This window comes from Lepisma saccharinum, chromosome 10 (genome assembly GCF_977018435.1).
Source record: "Lepisma saccharinum chromosome 10, izLepSacc3.1, whole genome shotgun sequence".
NCBI lineage: Eukaryota > Metazoa > Arthropoda > Insecta > Zygentoma > Lepismatidae > Lepisma > Lepisma saccharinum.
This window is the reverse complement of record NC_139238.1, coordinates 69,751,723-69,769,504: the sequence shown is the minus strand read 5'-3', so window position 1 is coordinate 69,769,504 and position 17,782 is coordinate 69,751,723. Positions and strand designations below refer to the sequence as shown.

General features: G+C 43.6%; 1 pseudogene; it reads left to right on the top strand.

The window, feature by feature from the left end:
• Positions 1 to 14,466: 14,466 nt before the first annotated feature.
• Positions 14,467 to 17,040, top strand: LOC145994140 (uncharacterized; annotated as a pseudogene).
• The last annotated feature ends 742 nt before the right edge of the window (positions 17,041 to 17,782 follow it).

Here is a 17,782-nt window from a genome sequence, read left to right as displayed (position 1 = left end):
CCACTGCACTGTGGCTTTGGGGGTTTCTCCGCTGACTTCAGCCCTGGATCCAAACTAACACTGCATTTTGACTCCGGTAGTTTCTCTGCTGTCTTCAGTCCTGGATCCAAACTAACACTGAACTGTGACTCCAAGAATTTCTCTGCAGTGTTCAGCCAAGGATCCAAACTATCACTGCACTGTGGCTTTTGAAGTTTCTCTGCTGACTTCAGCACTGGATCCAAACTAACACTGCATTTTGACTCCGGTAGTTTCTCTGCTGTCTTCAGCCCTGTATCCAAACTAACACTGAACTGTGGCTCCGAGAATTTCTCTGCTGTGTTCAGCCAAGGATCCAAACTAACACTGCACTGTGGCTCTGGGAGTTTGTCTGCTATCTTCAGCCCTGGATCCAAACACTACACTGTGGCTCTGGGAGTTTCTCTGCTGTCTTCAGCCCAGGATCCAAACTAACACTGCACTGTGGCCTTGGGAGTTTCTCTGCTGACTTCAGCCCTGGATCCAAACTAACACTGCATTGTGACTCCGGTAGTTTCTCTGATGTCTTCAGCCCTGGATCCAAACTAACACTGAACTGTGGCTCCAAGAATTTCTCTGCTGTGTTCAGCCCTGGATCCAAACTAACACTGCACTGTGGCTCCGAGAGTTTCTCTGCTGTCTTCAGCCCTGGATCCAAACTAACACTGCACTGCGGCTCCAAGAGTTTCTCTGCTGTCTTCAGCCCTGTATCCAAACTAACACTGAACTGTGGCTCCGAGAATTTCTCTGCTGTGTTCAGCCAAGGATCCAAACTAACACTGCACTGTGCCTGTGGGAGTTTGTCTGCTATCTTCAGCCCTGGATCCAAACAAACACTACACTGTGGCTCTGGGAGTTTCTCTGCTGTCTTCAGCCCTGGATCCAAACTAACACTGCACTGTGGCCTTGGGAGTTTCTCTGCTGACTTCAGCCCTGGATCCAAACTAACACTGCATTGTGACTCCGGTAGTTTCTCTGATGTCTTCAGCCCTGGATCCAAACTAACACTGAACTGTGGCTCCAAGAATTTCTCTGCTGTGTTCAGCCCTGGATCCAAACTAACACTGCACTGTGGCTCCGAGAGTTTCTCTGCTGTCTTCAGCCCTGGATCCAAAATAACACGGCACTGTGGCTCCGGTAGTTTCTCTGCTGTCCTCAGCCCTGGATCCAAACTAACACTGCACTGTGGCTACGGGATATTCTCTGCAGTGTTTAACCCTGGATCCAAACTAAGACTGCACTGTGGCAACGGAAGTTTCTCTGCTGTGTTCAGCCCTGGATCCAAACTAACACTGCACTGTGGATACGGAAGTTTCTCTACTACCTTCAGCCCTGAATCCAAAAGTAACACTGCACTGTCGCTCCAGTATTTTCTCTGCTATCATTAGCTCTGGAACCAAACTAACACGGCACTGTGGCTTCGAGAATTTCTCTGCTGTCTTCAGCCCTGGATCCAAACTAACACTGAACTGGGGCTCCAGGAGATTCTCTGCTGTCCTCAGAACTGGATCCAAACTAACACTGCACTGTGGCTCCGGGAGTTTTTCTGCCGTCTTCAGCCTTGGATCCAAACAAACACTGCACTGTGGCTCCGGGAGTGTCTCTACTGTCTTCAGCCCTGGATCCAAAACTAACACTGCACTGTAGTTCTTGGAGTTTCTCTGCTGTCTTCAGTCCTGGATCCAAACTCACACTGCACTGTGGCTCCGGTAGTTTCTCTGCTGCTTCAGCCCTGGATCCAAACTAACACTGCAGTGTGGTCCCCGGAGTATCTCTGCTGTCTTCAGCCCTGGATCCAAACTAACACTGCACTGTGGCTACGGGAGATTCTCTGCAGTGTTTAACCCTGGATCCAAACTAAGACTGCACTGTGACTACGGGAGTTTCTCTGCTGTGTTCAGCCCTGGATCCAAACTAACACTGCGCTGTGGCTCCAAGAGTTTCTCTGCTCTCCTCAGCCCTGGATCCAAACTAACACTGCACTCTGGCTCCGGGAGTTTCTCTGCTGTCTTCAGCCCTGGATCCAAACTAACACTGCACTGTGGATCAGAGAGTTTCTCTACTGTCTTCAGCCCTGGATCCAAACTAACACTGCACTGTGGCTCCGGTAGTTTCTCTGCTGTCTTCAGCCCTGGATCCAAACTAACACTGAACTGTGGCTCCAAGAATTTCTCTGCTGTGTTCAGCCAAGGATCCAAACTAACACTGCACTGTGGCTTTGGAAGTTTCTCTGCTGACTTCAGCACTGGATCCAAACTAACACTGCATTGTGACTCCGGTAGTTTCTCTGCTGTCTTCAGCCCTGGATCCAAACTAACACTGAACTGTGGCTCCAAGAATTTCTCTGCTGTGTTCAGCCAAGGATCCAAACTAACACTGCACTGTGGCTCTGGGAGTTTGTCTGCTATCTTCAGCCCTGGATCCAAACAAACACTACACTGTGACTCTGGGAGTTTCTCTGCTGTCTTCAGCCCTGGATCCAAATTAACACTGCACTGTGGCTTTGGGAGTTTCTCTGCTGACTTCAGCCCTGGATCCAAACTAACACTGCATTGTGACTCCGGTAGTTTCTCTGATGTCTTCAGCCCTGGATCCAAACTAACACTGAACTGTGGCTCCAAGAATTTCTCTGCTGTCTTCAGCCCTGGATCCAAACTAACACTGAACTGTGGCTCCAGGAGATTCTCTGCTGTCCTCAGAACTGGATCCAAACTAACACTGCACTGTGGCTCCGGGAGTTTTTCTGCCGTCTTCAGCCTTGGATCCAAACAAACACTGCACTGTGGCTCCGGGAGTGTCTCTACTGTCTTCAGCCCTGGATCCAAAACTAACACTGCACTGTAGTTCTTGGAGTTTCTCTGCTGTCTTCAGTCCTGGATCCAAACTCACACTGCACTGTGGCTCCGGTAGTTTATCTGCTGCTTCAGCCCTGGATCCAAACTAACACTGCAGTGTGGTCCCCGGAGTATCTCTGCTGTCTTCAGCCCTGGATCCAAAATAACACTGCACTGTGGCTACGGGAGATTCTCTGCAGTGTTTAACCCTGGATCCAAACTAAGACTGCACTGTGACTACGGGAGTTTCTCTGCTGTGTTCAGCCTTGGATCCAAACTAACACTGCGCTGTGGCTCCAAGAGTTTCTCTGCTCTCCTCAGCCCTGGATCCAAACTAACACTGCACTGTGGCTCCGGGAGTTTCTCTGCTGTCTTCAGCCCTGGATCCAAACTAACACTGCACTGTGGTTCCGGGAATGCCTCTACTGTCTTCAGCCCTGGATCCAAACTAACACTGCACTGTAGCTCCGGCAGTTTCTCTGCTGTCTTCAGTCCTGCATCCAAAGTAACACTGCACTGTGGCTACGGGAGTTTCTCTGCTGTGTTCAGCCCTGGATTAAAACTAACACTGCACTGTGGCTCTGGGAGTTTCTCTGCTGTCTTCAGCTCTGGATCCAAACTAACACTGCACTGCGGCTCCAAGAGTTTCTCTGCTGTCTTCAGCCCTGGATCCAAACTAACACCACACTGTGGCTCCGGTATTTTCTCTGCTGTCTTCAGCCTTTGATCTGAACTAACATTGCACTGTGGCTACGGGAGTTTCTCTGCTGTCTTCAGTCCCGGATCCAAACGAACACTGCACTGTGGCTCCGGTAGTTTCTCTGCTGTCTTCAGCGTTGGATCCAAACTAACACTGCACTGTGGTCCCCGGAGTACTTCTGCTGTCTTCAGCCCTGAATCCAAACTAACACTGCACTGTGGCTACGGGAGATTCTCTGCAGTGTTTAACCCTGGATCCAAACTAACACTGCACTGTGTTCCCCGGAGTATCTCTGTTGTCTTCAGCCCTGGATCCAAACTAACACTGCACTGTGGCTCCGATAGTTTCTCTGCTGTCTTCAGCCCTGGATCCAAACTAACATTGCACTGCGGCTCCAAGAGTTTCTCTGCTGTCTTCTGCCCTGGATCCAAACTAACACCACACTGTGGCTCCGGTATTTTCTCTGCTGAGCCTTGGATATGAACTAACACTGCACTGTGGCTACGGGAGTTTCTCTGCTGTCTTCAGTCCTGGATCCAAACTAACACTGCACTGTGGCTCCGGTATTTTCTCTGCTGTCTTCAGTCCTGGATCCAAACGAACACTGCACTGTGGCTCCGGTAGTTTCTCTGCTGTCTTCAGCGCTGGATCCAAACTAACTCCGCATTGTGGTCCCCGGAGTACTTCTGCTGTCTTCAGCCCTGGATCCAAACTAACACTGCACTGTGGCTCCGAGAGTTTCTCTGCTGTGTTCAGCCCTGGATCCAAACTAACACTGCACTGTGGCTCTGGGAGTTTCTCTGCTCTCTTCAGCGCTGGATCCAAACTAACACTGCACTGTGTTCCCCGGAGTATCTAAACTAAGACTGCACTGTGGCTCTGGGAGTTTCTCTGCTGTCTTTAGCCCTGGATCCAAACTAACACTGCACTGTGTTCCCCGGAGTTTCTCTGCTGTCTTCAGCTCTGGATCCAAACTAACACTGCACTGCGGCTCCAAGAGTTTCTCTGCTGTCTTCAGCCCTGGATTCAAACTAACACCACACTGTGGTTCCGGTATTTTCTCTGCTGTCTTCAGCCTTGGATCTGAACTAACACTGCACTGTGGCTACGGGAGTTTCTCTGCTGTCTTCAGTCCTGGATCCAAACGAACACTGCAGTGTGGCTCCGGTAGTTTCTCTGCTATCTTCAACCCTGGGTCCAAACGAACAATGCACTGTGGCTCCGGTAGTTTCTCTGCTGTCTTCAGCGCTGGATCCAAACTAACACTGCATTGTGGTCCCCGGAGTACTTCTGCTGTCTTCAGCCCTGGATCCAAACAAACACTGCACTGTGGCTCCGGGAGTTTCTCTGCTCTCTTCAGCGCTGGATCCAAACTAACACTGCACTGTGTTCCCCGGAGTATCTCTGTTGTCTTCAGCCCTGGATCCAAACTAACATTGCACTGTGGCTCCGAGAGTTTTGCTGTCTTCAGCTCTGGATCCTGTCTTCAGCTCTGGATCCAAACTAAACACTGCACTGTGGCTCTGCGAGCTTCTCTGCTGTTTTCAGCCCTGGATCTTAACGAACACTGCACTGTGGCTCTGGGAGTTTCTCTGCTGTCTTAAGCCCCGGATCCAAACTAACATTGCACTGTGGCTCCAAGAGTTTCTCTGCTATCTTAAGCCTTGGATCCAAACTAACACTGCACTGTGGCTCCGCGAGTTTCTCTGCTGTCTTCAGCCTTGGATCCAAGCTAACACTGCACTGTGGCTCCGGTAGTTTCTCTGCTGTCTTTAGCCCTGGATCCAAACTAACACTGCACTGTGGCTCCGGGAGTTACTCTGCTGTCTTCAGCCCTGGATCCAAACAAACACTGCACTGTGGCTCCGAGAGTTTCTCTGCTGTTCTCAGACCTGGATCCGAACTGAAACTGTTACTAGATTTTGGCACTTTACGGGAAAATGCTTCAATAGTTCTTTTATTCTCGAATCGCTAGATATAAAATTGTCAATGAAATGAGCCCATTTCAGATGATCACTTATCGACTTAATAAGTGTCACATTAATGTGAATATTCACACTAAAGTGTAGCACTGTATTGTTGCAACTGACTGCTTGGAAGTTTCTGAAAATTTTTAAGTGTGTGGCCTCCCCCCCCCCCCCCCCCCGTGTGGTGGGTCGGTACTTAATTGCATCAGACAAGATTTCAACACATTAATGTGGATGCCTGAATGCAGACCAAATTCCGTCATTAATTTATGAACCGTGTCAACATCTGCATGGGACTTAAGTAGAATGCTGAAGTCATCGGCGTAGGCTAACACGTTTAGAGACTTCGACAGAATAGTGATGCCTTTTAACCGAGCTTCCAGTGAGGCAAGCAAGGAACATAGCGAAATACAAAATGCTAACATTGATAATAATTGATAGCCCTGTCGTACACCTGTAGTAATACGAAGCGGTTTTGTCAGGAAATCAATAAATTGTATTTTTGATTCGGTGTTGTCATAAAGCCCTTGCAGGGCTGAGAGAAATGTCCCCGTATTCCAATTTTTTGAAAAACGTGAAACATATAGTAAATTCAAACCATTGCAAACTTATTCTACAGCATTGTGCTTGCTACTAGTTAGTTTCATTGACTGTGTTCTTGGAAACCTTTTTAAGGAGGTTTAAAATGTGTGTGGACGATGGAATCAGAAAATCACACTGCAGAGAATGCTCCTTTGCGTAAGGAGGGTACACTTTTCTAAAGAAGTGTCGCATCGAGTCGAAGTTAAGATACAAATCTCGTTCTTCTTCATCAGAAGAGTATATGACTGGCGTCCTTTCTTTTGAATATTTCAAATGGAATTTTCCGAAACGAAATACACAAACGAGACGAGACACAACAGAACAACTTTTTTTTTGGGGGGGGGGGGATTACATTGTACTTCTGTACCTCACCCATAATTTTCATAACTTTGGTATAGGGTGTTCGGAAAACTATACTTCAACCTATATATTGAGATATTTTTTAAAACAAAGACGGTACTAAGACAAGAAAAGTCTGTGTTTCCTCTCATATCTTGAAACGAGACTGAAATAAATCTCTTCAAAATCAAAGCGAGACGATACTTGATGCCCGAGACGATCTCGTTTGAAACTCGGATATCATATTTGATATTTCAAATAAATTGTATATTTTGTAAAATTCCGTATTTCGACGGTTCGCAGCGTCGAAACAAGATGTAAAGCAAAAAATGGTTATTATGAAAAGTTTTGCGTTAGTGACACATTGTACGTTATGAAACATGGAGTTGTGACACAATGTACGTGTTGCTTATACTAAACATGGGTCAGGATGAGATACCTCGCCTTGTAATTAAGGGGTTTCACATGCATAGTGCTTTGGATTCCATTAGAAACTGTAGATCCAGTCCCGTTTAGCCTACCTGAGCATGAAGTGAATCTAGAATACGTTTTTATAACTTGTGATTGGAAACCGAAACAAAAATAAGGACAAACAAGAATGCGAGGACTCTCACCACACAGGAGACTATATGAGGCTGTGACAATTCTCGGCTCCTCTCATCGTGATATCATTCCTAGGTGAAATGAAATGTTTCCTAGATATTAAAACAGTGCAGTTCGTGATTTTATCAGAGGGTGGATTTATTTTAACATATGTCTTAGGTATACTTAGAATTGGACATTAATTGCTTAAATCTAATTTTGATATCGAATCCAACATAAACACAGCGCCATTTTAAGTTAAACCCTAAAGTCAAACTGTAAGAAAATTACATTAGTCAGATGAATGTACGAGATAAATGAGGCTTACTGCAGGTTCTATGGCTTTCCAGATGACTCGAGGGCACTGTGACTTGATACAATTTCTAAGGAAAGGAGAAGTAGGAACTTCGAAATGATTTCTCTAATCGTTTAAGATTAGGTATTGGGTTGGTGCGAATGAAATGTCCGCTTTGGCGTCTGGTGGGAAACTTACCTCAACAACACAACACAGGGATTGACTGAGGTCACAGGCCTAACGTCATAAACTCTGTATATGTCCAGCAAACAGGCTGGAGCACGCAGACAATCAGGAGGCAGTGTGTTGCTGAACAGGGTCATCTGAAAGTGCACCATGGAGAACACACAATTGCGAGTGATTTGTCTTTACGAATTCAAACTGGGACATTCTGATCAGCAAGCCACCAAAAACTATAACAGTGCATTTGGGCCAGGAATGGTAAATGAACGCACCATTCGCCGCTGGTTTGTCAAATTTCGTTCCGGTGACACAGCATTGCAAAATGACCCCCTTGGCCATCGACCAACATCATGTTCGGATGAGCTCCTCAGGAACGCCGTTGAAGCGGACCCTCGGAAAAGTGTTCGTGCCATTGCAGACGAGTTAGGCATACACCATACCACTGTCGTTCGGCGGCTCCGTGTGATCGGTAAAGTGAAAAAGTTGGACTCATGGGCACCACATGATTTGACACCGGTCAACAAGACTCGCCGTCTGGAGGTGTGCAGTTCTTTGAGTGTAAGGAATAACCGGGATGGTTTCCTGCATCGGATTGTCATTTCAGATGAAAAATGGATCTGCCATGACAATCGTAAACGATCAGGAGAATGGTTGGATCGTGATCAACGTCCAGGGCGGTTTACGAAACCACCTCTCCACCCACGGAAGGTGTTGTTGCTGGTATGGTGGTCTATGGTGGGTGTGATCCATCATGTCTTTCTCAGGCGCGGTGAAACCATCAATGCAGATCGCTACAGTGCTGAACTCCATGAAATGCACCGCAAACTTCTCCGCAAGCATCCAGCAATGGTCCACAGACATGGTGTCCTCATGTTGCACGACAATGCTCGCCCACATGTCGCGCAAAAGACGGTGCAGGCTCTCCATGAGTTGCAATATGAAACCCTTCCTCATCCAGCATATTCTCCCGACCTCTCTCGCACTGACTACCATCACTTCCGGCATCTTGATCACTTCCTGACAGGGAAGACCTTCGCTGATGATCGGGAGGTGCAACATGCCGTTCAGGAGTTTTTTGCGTCGCAGACTCCAGACTTCTTTCGCCATGGAATCCAATTGTTGGCTGAGCGATGACAAAAGTGTGTGGCTGCAGACGGCGGCTATTTTGATTAACCAGGTATTGTAGTTTTGATTTTTTTGAACTTTGGCAATGACGCACCTGGGCCGGACATTTCATTCGCACCAACCCAATATATTTCGCATTGAGCTGTAGAGATTGGTAGATTTTGGATTGGATTCACAAGGTCTTTGGGAGTGAGGTAGGAATGTTTGATTGATTGATTTGGTTTATTTTACTTCGCATTTCTGCCACTTTTGGTTAATCGCTAAGATTATGATGAGTGATCATGTGATGAAATTGATGGATACTCACTCACAAATAACACCTATGCCCAGGCCGGGATTTGAACCCGAGACCTCTGGCATCATTGAGCGCTATGCTAACCACTCCGCCGGCGAGGTTGGAATGCGTTACGAATTTTGTTTGTATGCGAAAATCTTTAACTGTGACGCGCACATGCTTTTGCTTACATTAAAGTTCACCTTTTCACTTAAACGAGGAATTGACAAGTCACCCTAAAACACACGCATGTACTTACATTTAATACCACTACATACGAAAAGAAACATTGGCCGGATCTTCATATTGTCCACCAAAGATGGAAAAGGAGAAAAAAACTTTCAAGCGTTTGGCTTTTCTTGTTTGCTCTGAGATCTGAAGGGTTTCGGTTTTTTACATGTAAAGATAGTACCTTCAGTGCTTGAAGAGTGTCATTAAGTACAGATAATTATATTGCAAATAAATGCTTTTCTCAAATCTTTTTCCAAGTATTTCAAAGTTAGACCTCTTAAGAGTTGATTGGGAAGCATCTCAACTCAGCGTTATTTATTTATGTATTTTTTTTCTTTAACACATCGGCCTGTAGATGTCTCAGGAAATAACGAATACATGACTTCCAAAAGGTATTGTATGTGGTACACATCTGCCATAAATTGTTTAAAGATATTTTTATACATAGCTATGGGACTTTAAAATTAGAATGAACTGAACTGAAGTAGAACTCTGCAAGTATGATAAATATTCAATAATGACGTTTCTATATCGAATGGGACTCTCCGATGGTGCAGTGGTAGGGTTGTGGCCTTGTAATCAAGGGGTCCCGGGTTCGATTCCCGGTGGAGGCACATAGTGGTTCGGATCCCACTTTAAACTGTAGGTCCAGTTCCGATTAGCCTTACTATGCATAAAGTGGACTTAAAACACCAATTCAATCAATCTATATCGAGTGGGTGGGAGATGATTATTCCTGGTTTGGATGGCTCAAGATTGAGGAGTGAGGAATTCTACTCACCCCCTTTAATCTCACCCTGCATTAAAATGAATAGATGTATCTTTATTCACAATTTTCACATTTCGAACTCCTGATTTCCGTTCCGTTAAATTCAAAATGAGCCCAGAGCAAGGTCCGGAGCTTGGTATGTTTGGGAATTGTTGTCTGGCCTTAAAATCTGTTTTTAAAATAGCCATGCAAATTTTTGCATTAAAAAACATGAAATTCGTGTGCACTGTTCTAAAATAGAATATTTCCCATGCCTTCACATTATACCTAGGTATAGGTACCTGTGAAGTAGTATGTATGTATGTATGTATGTATGTATGTATGTATGTATGTGTGTGTGTATATATATATATATATATATATATATATATATATATATATATATATATATATATATAATACAGGGTGTTTCCGGGCTGATGATACAATCTTTCAGGGATGATGGTGAAAGGGCAAATGTATCCACTCGCCGCCGCTTTCACGCTCTTACAGCGCTCTACAAAATAGTAAACTCACGAGAGCCGTCCTACCTACTTTCTCGATTTCAACCCCTAAGTTCAGCACACACCTTTGCCACCCGTTCGAGAGACAACTCTCTGCTGGCCATTCCCTCCCACAAGACAACGTTTTATGGAAATTCCTTAACAGTCACTGCTACCAGAGCGTGGAACGACCTCCCCAACGACATAAGAAACTCTTCTTCTCTTCTCCAATTCAAATCAAAATTAACAAATCATCTTCTGGAGTCAACTTACCAGAACTGAAAACAGGGAAATAAAATTAAACCTTCGTGTAAACTGGTAGGACCAACACCCACCGACTTTTTCTGTAATTTGACTATGTTTGTTGCGTGTGTGTTTATGTTTTACGTGTATTTTTTTTTACTTAGTGTGTATGTATTTTTGTCTTTATTTTTTATGTTTTTTGCGTCTTTCTCTTTTATTTTTTCTTGTGTTTTTCTTTTTTTTGGTATCTCAATGTTCTTAGTTTTTTATAGATTTCATTTCTTGGTATCTTAAATATTTAGTTTTTTATATATTTATCATACAGTTAGCTATAAAAATCAATTTATAAAATGTAATGTAGAGATGGTTGAGTGGAAGAAAAGGCTTGGGCCTTAACTTCGCCATCCAAAACAAGGAATAAATAAAATAAAATAAATAAATAAAGGAACCCTGGTCCGGAAACAACTTAGTCGAAAGTTATAAGCGAAAATCGGTGTAAAAGATGTAATACTTTAATTACCTGCACAAGTTTCACAAGCTGCTACACTCACAACAGTTGTTCAAAGTGGCATCCCCCAGCTTCGCTGTAGGCATGACATCATCGTCCCACAAAGTCCTGGTGTACCCATTGGAACAATCCCGTGGCCGTTCGAACAATGTCACAGGCAGTGAGAATTCTTGCCAGGAGATCCTCTTCAGTCTCGACAGGTGTCTCGTACACAAGACTTTTCACACGACTCCACAAGAAGAAATCAAGCGGGGACGCCACTTTGAACAACTTTTGTGAATGTAGCAGCTTACAAAACTTGTGCAGGTAATAACAGTATTACATCTTGATACACCGATTTTCGCTTATAACTTTCGACTAACTCATTTCCGGGCAAGAGTTCCTTATCTCAAATTGATACATGTGCCCTTCTCCATCATCCCTGAAAATTTGTATCATCAGCCCGGAAACGCACTGTATATACATGCACACACACACACGTATATACATACATTCATACTTATGGGAGGCTGAATTTTGTACCCCTCCCCCCAAATGAAAAACGTTCCTGGGCCACTGGACAGACATCACTCATTATCGTCCCATTACACTACTGTGCGTAGACTATAACATTTTCTCACACTGTATGCTTGCACGACGAATGCCGCACTCTTGTCAACTTGGTGGGTGACACACAATATGTATATTGCGGAAAAATGCCATCCTAACGCTGCGTGAGGTGGTTACCAGTAATCAAAAATCAAAATAAGAGAAGTTCACGTGATCAAGCGATTCTAGCTCTGGATTTCGAACGTGTGTTTGACTCTCTGAACCATAACTACATGTTTCACGTTTTCCAAAAATTTGGAATACAGGGACATTTCTCTCAGCTCTGCAAGGGCTTTATGACAACACCGAATCGAAAATACAGATTAATGGTTTCCTGACAAAATCGCTTCGTATTACTACAGGTGTACGACAGGGCTATCAATTATTATCAATGTTAGCATTTTGTATTTCGCTATGTTCCTTGCTTGCCTCACTTGAAGCTCGGTTAAAAGGCATCACTATTCTGTCGAAGTCTCTAAACGTGTTAGCCTACGCCAATGACTTCAGCATTCTACTTAAGTCCCATGCAGATGTTGACACGGTTCATAAATTAATGACGGAATTTGGTCTGCATTCAGGCATCCACATTAATGTGTTGAAATCTTGTCTGGTACAATTAAGTACCGACCCACCACACACACACCCGTATGATACTTCCCTGTTGTTACCACCTTAAAAATATTTAGATTAATATTTACGCATTCTCTGTAAAGAATGATACAAATAAATTATAATCGAGCTATTGGAGGTGTAAAAGCAATGCTGCAAATTCATATGTTTCAAACCCTCAGTTTGCAATCACGAGTCACGTTTGTTAACTTGTATGCTCTTTCGAAAGTGTGGTTTGTAGCAAAAATACTTGATGTAGCAAAGATGAAAAGTGTAGTGAAGTGGAATCGACAGCTTCTACGTGTTAATCACGAGACCTTGTGTTTGCCTACTGCAGGTGGAGGCTTGAACCTCGTTTACGTGCAACACAAGAGCCAGGCTCTCCGCATTCAAGTGGACATAGGGACGATGATTCAGCACCCTGATAGCCTTACTAGTCACATCCTTCGAGACTGCTTGGCTCACATATATTTGGATTCCCCCATAAACTTTACTACCCTCCCCCACAACCTTAGGTACCTCCGAGATACTTTAGTGGAGATCTGCTACGGCTTGATACAAACTTCTACCCTGCCTGTTCCAGTGGAGTTGCAAATGTACAGAGGAATGCATAGAGCAGAGCGTCTCAACATGCATGTAAAATAGTTGCAAGACACCCGGAAGTTCGTTGGCCTGCGGTGTGAAAAATATTCACACGAGACATCTCCCATCACGGATACGATCGGCGTGGTACGTTATAGTGCATCAAATACTGCTGACCAGAGTGAAACTCCATGTCATACACATAGCAGACACCTAGCTATGTTCAATATATCACGTTCCTGAAACCTTGGTGCATAAGCTCAGTGAATGCCAACTAACTACTACGTCCTGGAAATATGTCTCATAACTCGCTATCGCACAAAAGAGAGGAATATAACAGTTGATCATCTTCTGCTTCCCAACTTAAATTATTACCAAACAATGAAACCGAACACTGTACAGTGGTTACTGGGGCATTACGCTTGGTTTGCCTCCACCTATCACCAACCTGACTTCTACGCACAATTTGTGAATTATTCACATCACATATTTCAAACTATGTCATCAACCAAAAAGAACATTTTATATGCCAAATTCTTAAATGTACTGTATCCTAGTATGTAATAACCTTTATACGCAATCATGAAATAAGCTTATTCCAATCAGCTGTAAACAGTTCAATCAAAATAATAAAAAGAAAGTGGTAGAGCAATGGCACAATATGCCAGAGACCTGGGTTGAAGTCCTGGTCGAGCCTGCATTTTTCGCTGAAATTTTCTACGTAGTACATCTCCTGTGTGTGCCTAATCTTCAAAGTATAAATAGATTATCAAAATATTCTTTCAGTAGTTTAGAAAATGTAAACAAACTGCTCAAATGCTAAATACAGAAAATGAAAAGTAAAATTTACATAAAAACAATACTACTATCAAGAATGATGATTCCATATTTTGGGGAATAAAATATGTGGTATTATATTAAATACACTGAGGCAAAATACCAACTATTTCCACGCAACTTACTTCTAATGGTTCAATCAATTTCGGTGGATTCTGCCACCGTCTGCTTGGGAACTCATTGTTTCACTGCTGACGCAGTATAGATTGTTGGTAACGATCCTGTCTTATATTTCTCCAACTTTTGTAGCATGTATCCAATGTTATTGTTCTGGCAGGGGGTGTTACTGATATGAGTCTTCTTCTTTGTTGTTCGCACATGTGTGAGCTGGCAAATTTCCCTGGTTCAAATCCTAGCATTGGCTTGGGTCGTCTTATTTGCAAGGGTCCCTTCATCAATTTAATCTAATCATTACTTATTCTCACTATGGTGATTGGCCAAGAGTGGCAGAAAAGCTACGTAAAATAACAATACTTTCGTCTCTCATCCCCTCCGAGATATAGTCCTTATTCCGCCCCTAGCCCTGCGGGAGGCATATGAGCCTCTGAATATGCCTCGGTTATTACTATAAGTCGGAGGATTAAAATTTTGTTGTCTGTTCGGGCCATACCTATTATCGGAATTACAGGGTTGTCTAAAATATGCCTGATTTGGTCTGGGACCCCAGCTGTTACCTCTGTGGGTTTCAGAATGAAGTTGTTGGATCAGTAAGTAATTTATGTATGCATTTTGCCGAGTAATAGACATAAAGACTAGTCTTTCAACGTTTGTTCTTATTAATTGGCAAGGAGAAGGGGCACCACTGATGGGGAAAGGAACATGTGCCAACCATATTCGAGATGTGACCAATTTCTTCAAGGGCATCCACATTACGGTGAATGCTCGAACAGAAGAGGAAGTAGACACCACGATCATAATGGAGAAAGTGTCAAAATCCACAGGGTCGGCATACTCCTTCAAGGAGAAGAAAGGGGTCCCAGGTTCAATAACCGGTGGAGGCAAATAGTGGTTCGGATTCCACTTTAAACTGTAGGTCCAGTCCCGATTAGCCTTACTGTGCATAAAGTGGACTTAAAACTAGGGATGGCCAGATCCGGATCCTCGCCGATCCGAAATCCGGATCCAGTTGGTTCCGGATCCTAAAATTTTTCGGATCCGGAATTTTCGGATTCGGATCTGGAACTTTCGGATCCGGATCCACTTTGCCATCCCACATGAGCGCTTCCTTGGAAAGTATGAATGTGTTTATAACATATTGTTACCTGCTAATATATATATATATAGTGTGTGTGTGTGCGCGCGTGCACGATTTGTAATTAACACTTACAAGGGAGGTCTAAGTCTCCCCTCCGATTTCCATGAAACTTGGCAGGTGTATAGAGCGGCCCAAAGAAATACGTGTTTTTTTGTTTCGGCTAAAAAACTGTTTTAGGGGGCAACACCCCCCTCAAATGTCAAGATGACAAATTGAAGTGGGAATTGACCCCTGTGTCCCCCTCCGATTTCCATGAAACTTGGCAGTGTATAGAGGCGCCCAATGGAAGAAATATGTGTTTTTGTGTTTCAGCTAAAAAAAAAACTGTTTTAGGGGGCAAAACCACCATCAGATGTCAAGATCAAGACAAATTGACAAGAGGATCTGGGATCTGACCCCTGTGTCCCACTCCGATTTCCATGAAATTTGGCAGGTGTACGTGTTTTTGTGTTTCAGCTAAAAAATGAAATTGAAGTGAGGATCTGTCCCCAAAACCACGTAATTATGCATAGGAAAAAACAGGGGGCATAGGGCGCCTTTATGCACCTGCCAAATTTCATGGAAATCGGAGGGGGACACAGGGGTCAAATGCCCACTTAAATTTGTCCTCATTTTGATATTTGAGGGGGTTTTGCCCCCTAAAACAGTTTTTTAGCCAAAACAAAAAAACACGTATTTCTTCTTTTGGACCCGTTTATACACCTGCCAAGTTTCATGGAAATCGGAGGGGGACACAGGGGTCAAATGACCACTTAAATTTGTCCTCATCTTGACATTTGGGGGGGGGGTTGCCCCCAAGAACAGTTTTTTTAGCCGAAACAAAAAAACATGTATTTCTTCCTTTGGGCTCCTCTATACACCTGCGAGGTATCATGGAAATCTGAGGGGGACACTTAGATAACATCCCTCTTTAGTCTTACACTTTGTAATTATATAACACTGCATATATTATAATGTTTTATTTTCATTTTTAAAACTGTAACTATAGAACAATTGTATAATTTTTGTATAATATTTCTATCTTGTTAAATGTGTTAAAGGTTTCATCCTGGAATAGAATGTCTCACGTTTATGTGTGTTTCCATTTCCAATACATTCGAATGAATACATATTTGTTTCAATGGCATTTACAAAATCACCTCTGACATTTTATGTTAAACAAGTAAGATTATTTTTGTGCACGAGTGTGTTAGCCGATGCTAACAAATTATTTTAGGAACAACACTTGAAAAAAAAATCTTGAAGGACTAACTAATGAAAAATTTCTTTGTAATCGAAGATCATAATACCTTTTAAGGTGTGGTAATATTATATTGGGATTGAGATACGAAACTCTCGGATCTGGATTTTTTGGATCCGGATCCATTTGGCCATCCCTACTTAAAACACCAATTCAATAAATCAATCAATCAATTCAAGGAGAAGAGCGAGCATTCTCCTCAAACACAGCCAGCGGGCACAACATATAAAAGGGTCATACCAACTCAAGAAATAAACACTTTGGAAAGAGACAAGTTTTGGGAGAAGGAGTAACAGGAGGAGAAGCAAAGGCAAGCCAAAGAGAGGAAGAGAATAGATGAGGAGAGGAAGAACTTGGAAGAGATAAGGAAGCAGAGAGAATTGCAGGATGCAGTTATGAGGGAAGAAAAATAAAGAAGAGGACGAGAACGATCAATGAGCTGAGGGAAGCAGAGAAGAATGCAGAGAAGGAGAAGTGGGAGAGGATGCTTCAGGAGAGCCTCCGGGACCAGCACGAAAGGCGGACGAGGAGCAAAGTGTTATGGAGGCAGGAGTCAGGAAGCCCAAGAGTTGATATCCAAGAGGACAATTGATGCTCGAGCAGTATTCAAACAAAACACATCAGCATGTCAGATGCAGATGCGGGGGAGGCTTCCATCGCTGAAGGATTTCCATCCTCAGTTTGTGGACTCGGAATCACCTGTCTCTCCACCACCATCCAGTCTTGGCAGGAAGACTTCTCTTTCAGTGTGGCCCCCTCTGAGAATTCTGTTTTGGCGATGCATAAGTCCATCATGAGGAAACAAAATCAAGTGAGATCAGCAGAAACATCTTCAGTTGCCAACAACATCCAAATAGAAAGAGAACAGATTGTGAAACCACTTCGCTCACACCTATTATCTCGGGGTAATAAAGATGGCACCGAGAGATTGGTAGATTCTCAATAAAAATACTGTTGTCTCGTCCCACACATTTAATTCAAGGAAGGATATTCGAAGGTATTATATCCGGTAAGGCAATTACAACTCACTCACCTTGCTCAGCCATAAGCTTCGTCTTGTCAACTCCAGTTCGATACAGTCCAATTGTACACTTTGCGCTTGACAGTCGATGGTAGCAATAAGAGCAATGAGAATGCCGAGACGTTGCGTCTTGCTATTTTATACTCGCATGTGCATGATCCCCGACTTGTGCAATAGTCCTGCCAAGTTGGAGCACAGGTATATTATGCTGGGCAATGGTTGTGCATACGTCACTTTTGCCCTACCGTCTGCAATACGAGTACACACCATATGGTACATTCCAATTACCTTGTGTCAGTTACTATGATTTACTGCAGTACTAAACCTATCATTATAATCTCACATTCCGTAATGTTACTTAGATGTGAGAGATAAGAAATTAAACTATACTCCATAGCACAACAGCCCACTACGAGCCAGGGCCTGTAAAAGATAAGGTAAAGTCCCTGTGTATTTAGCATCGTGTCATGAAGGCACAATTTAAACGTAACAGATCAACTACAGATCAAATTTTTCAC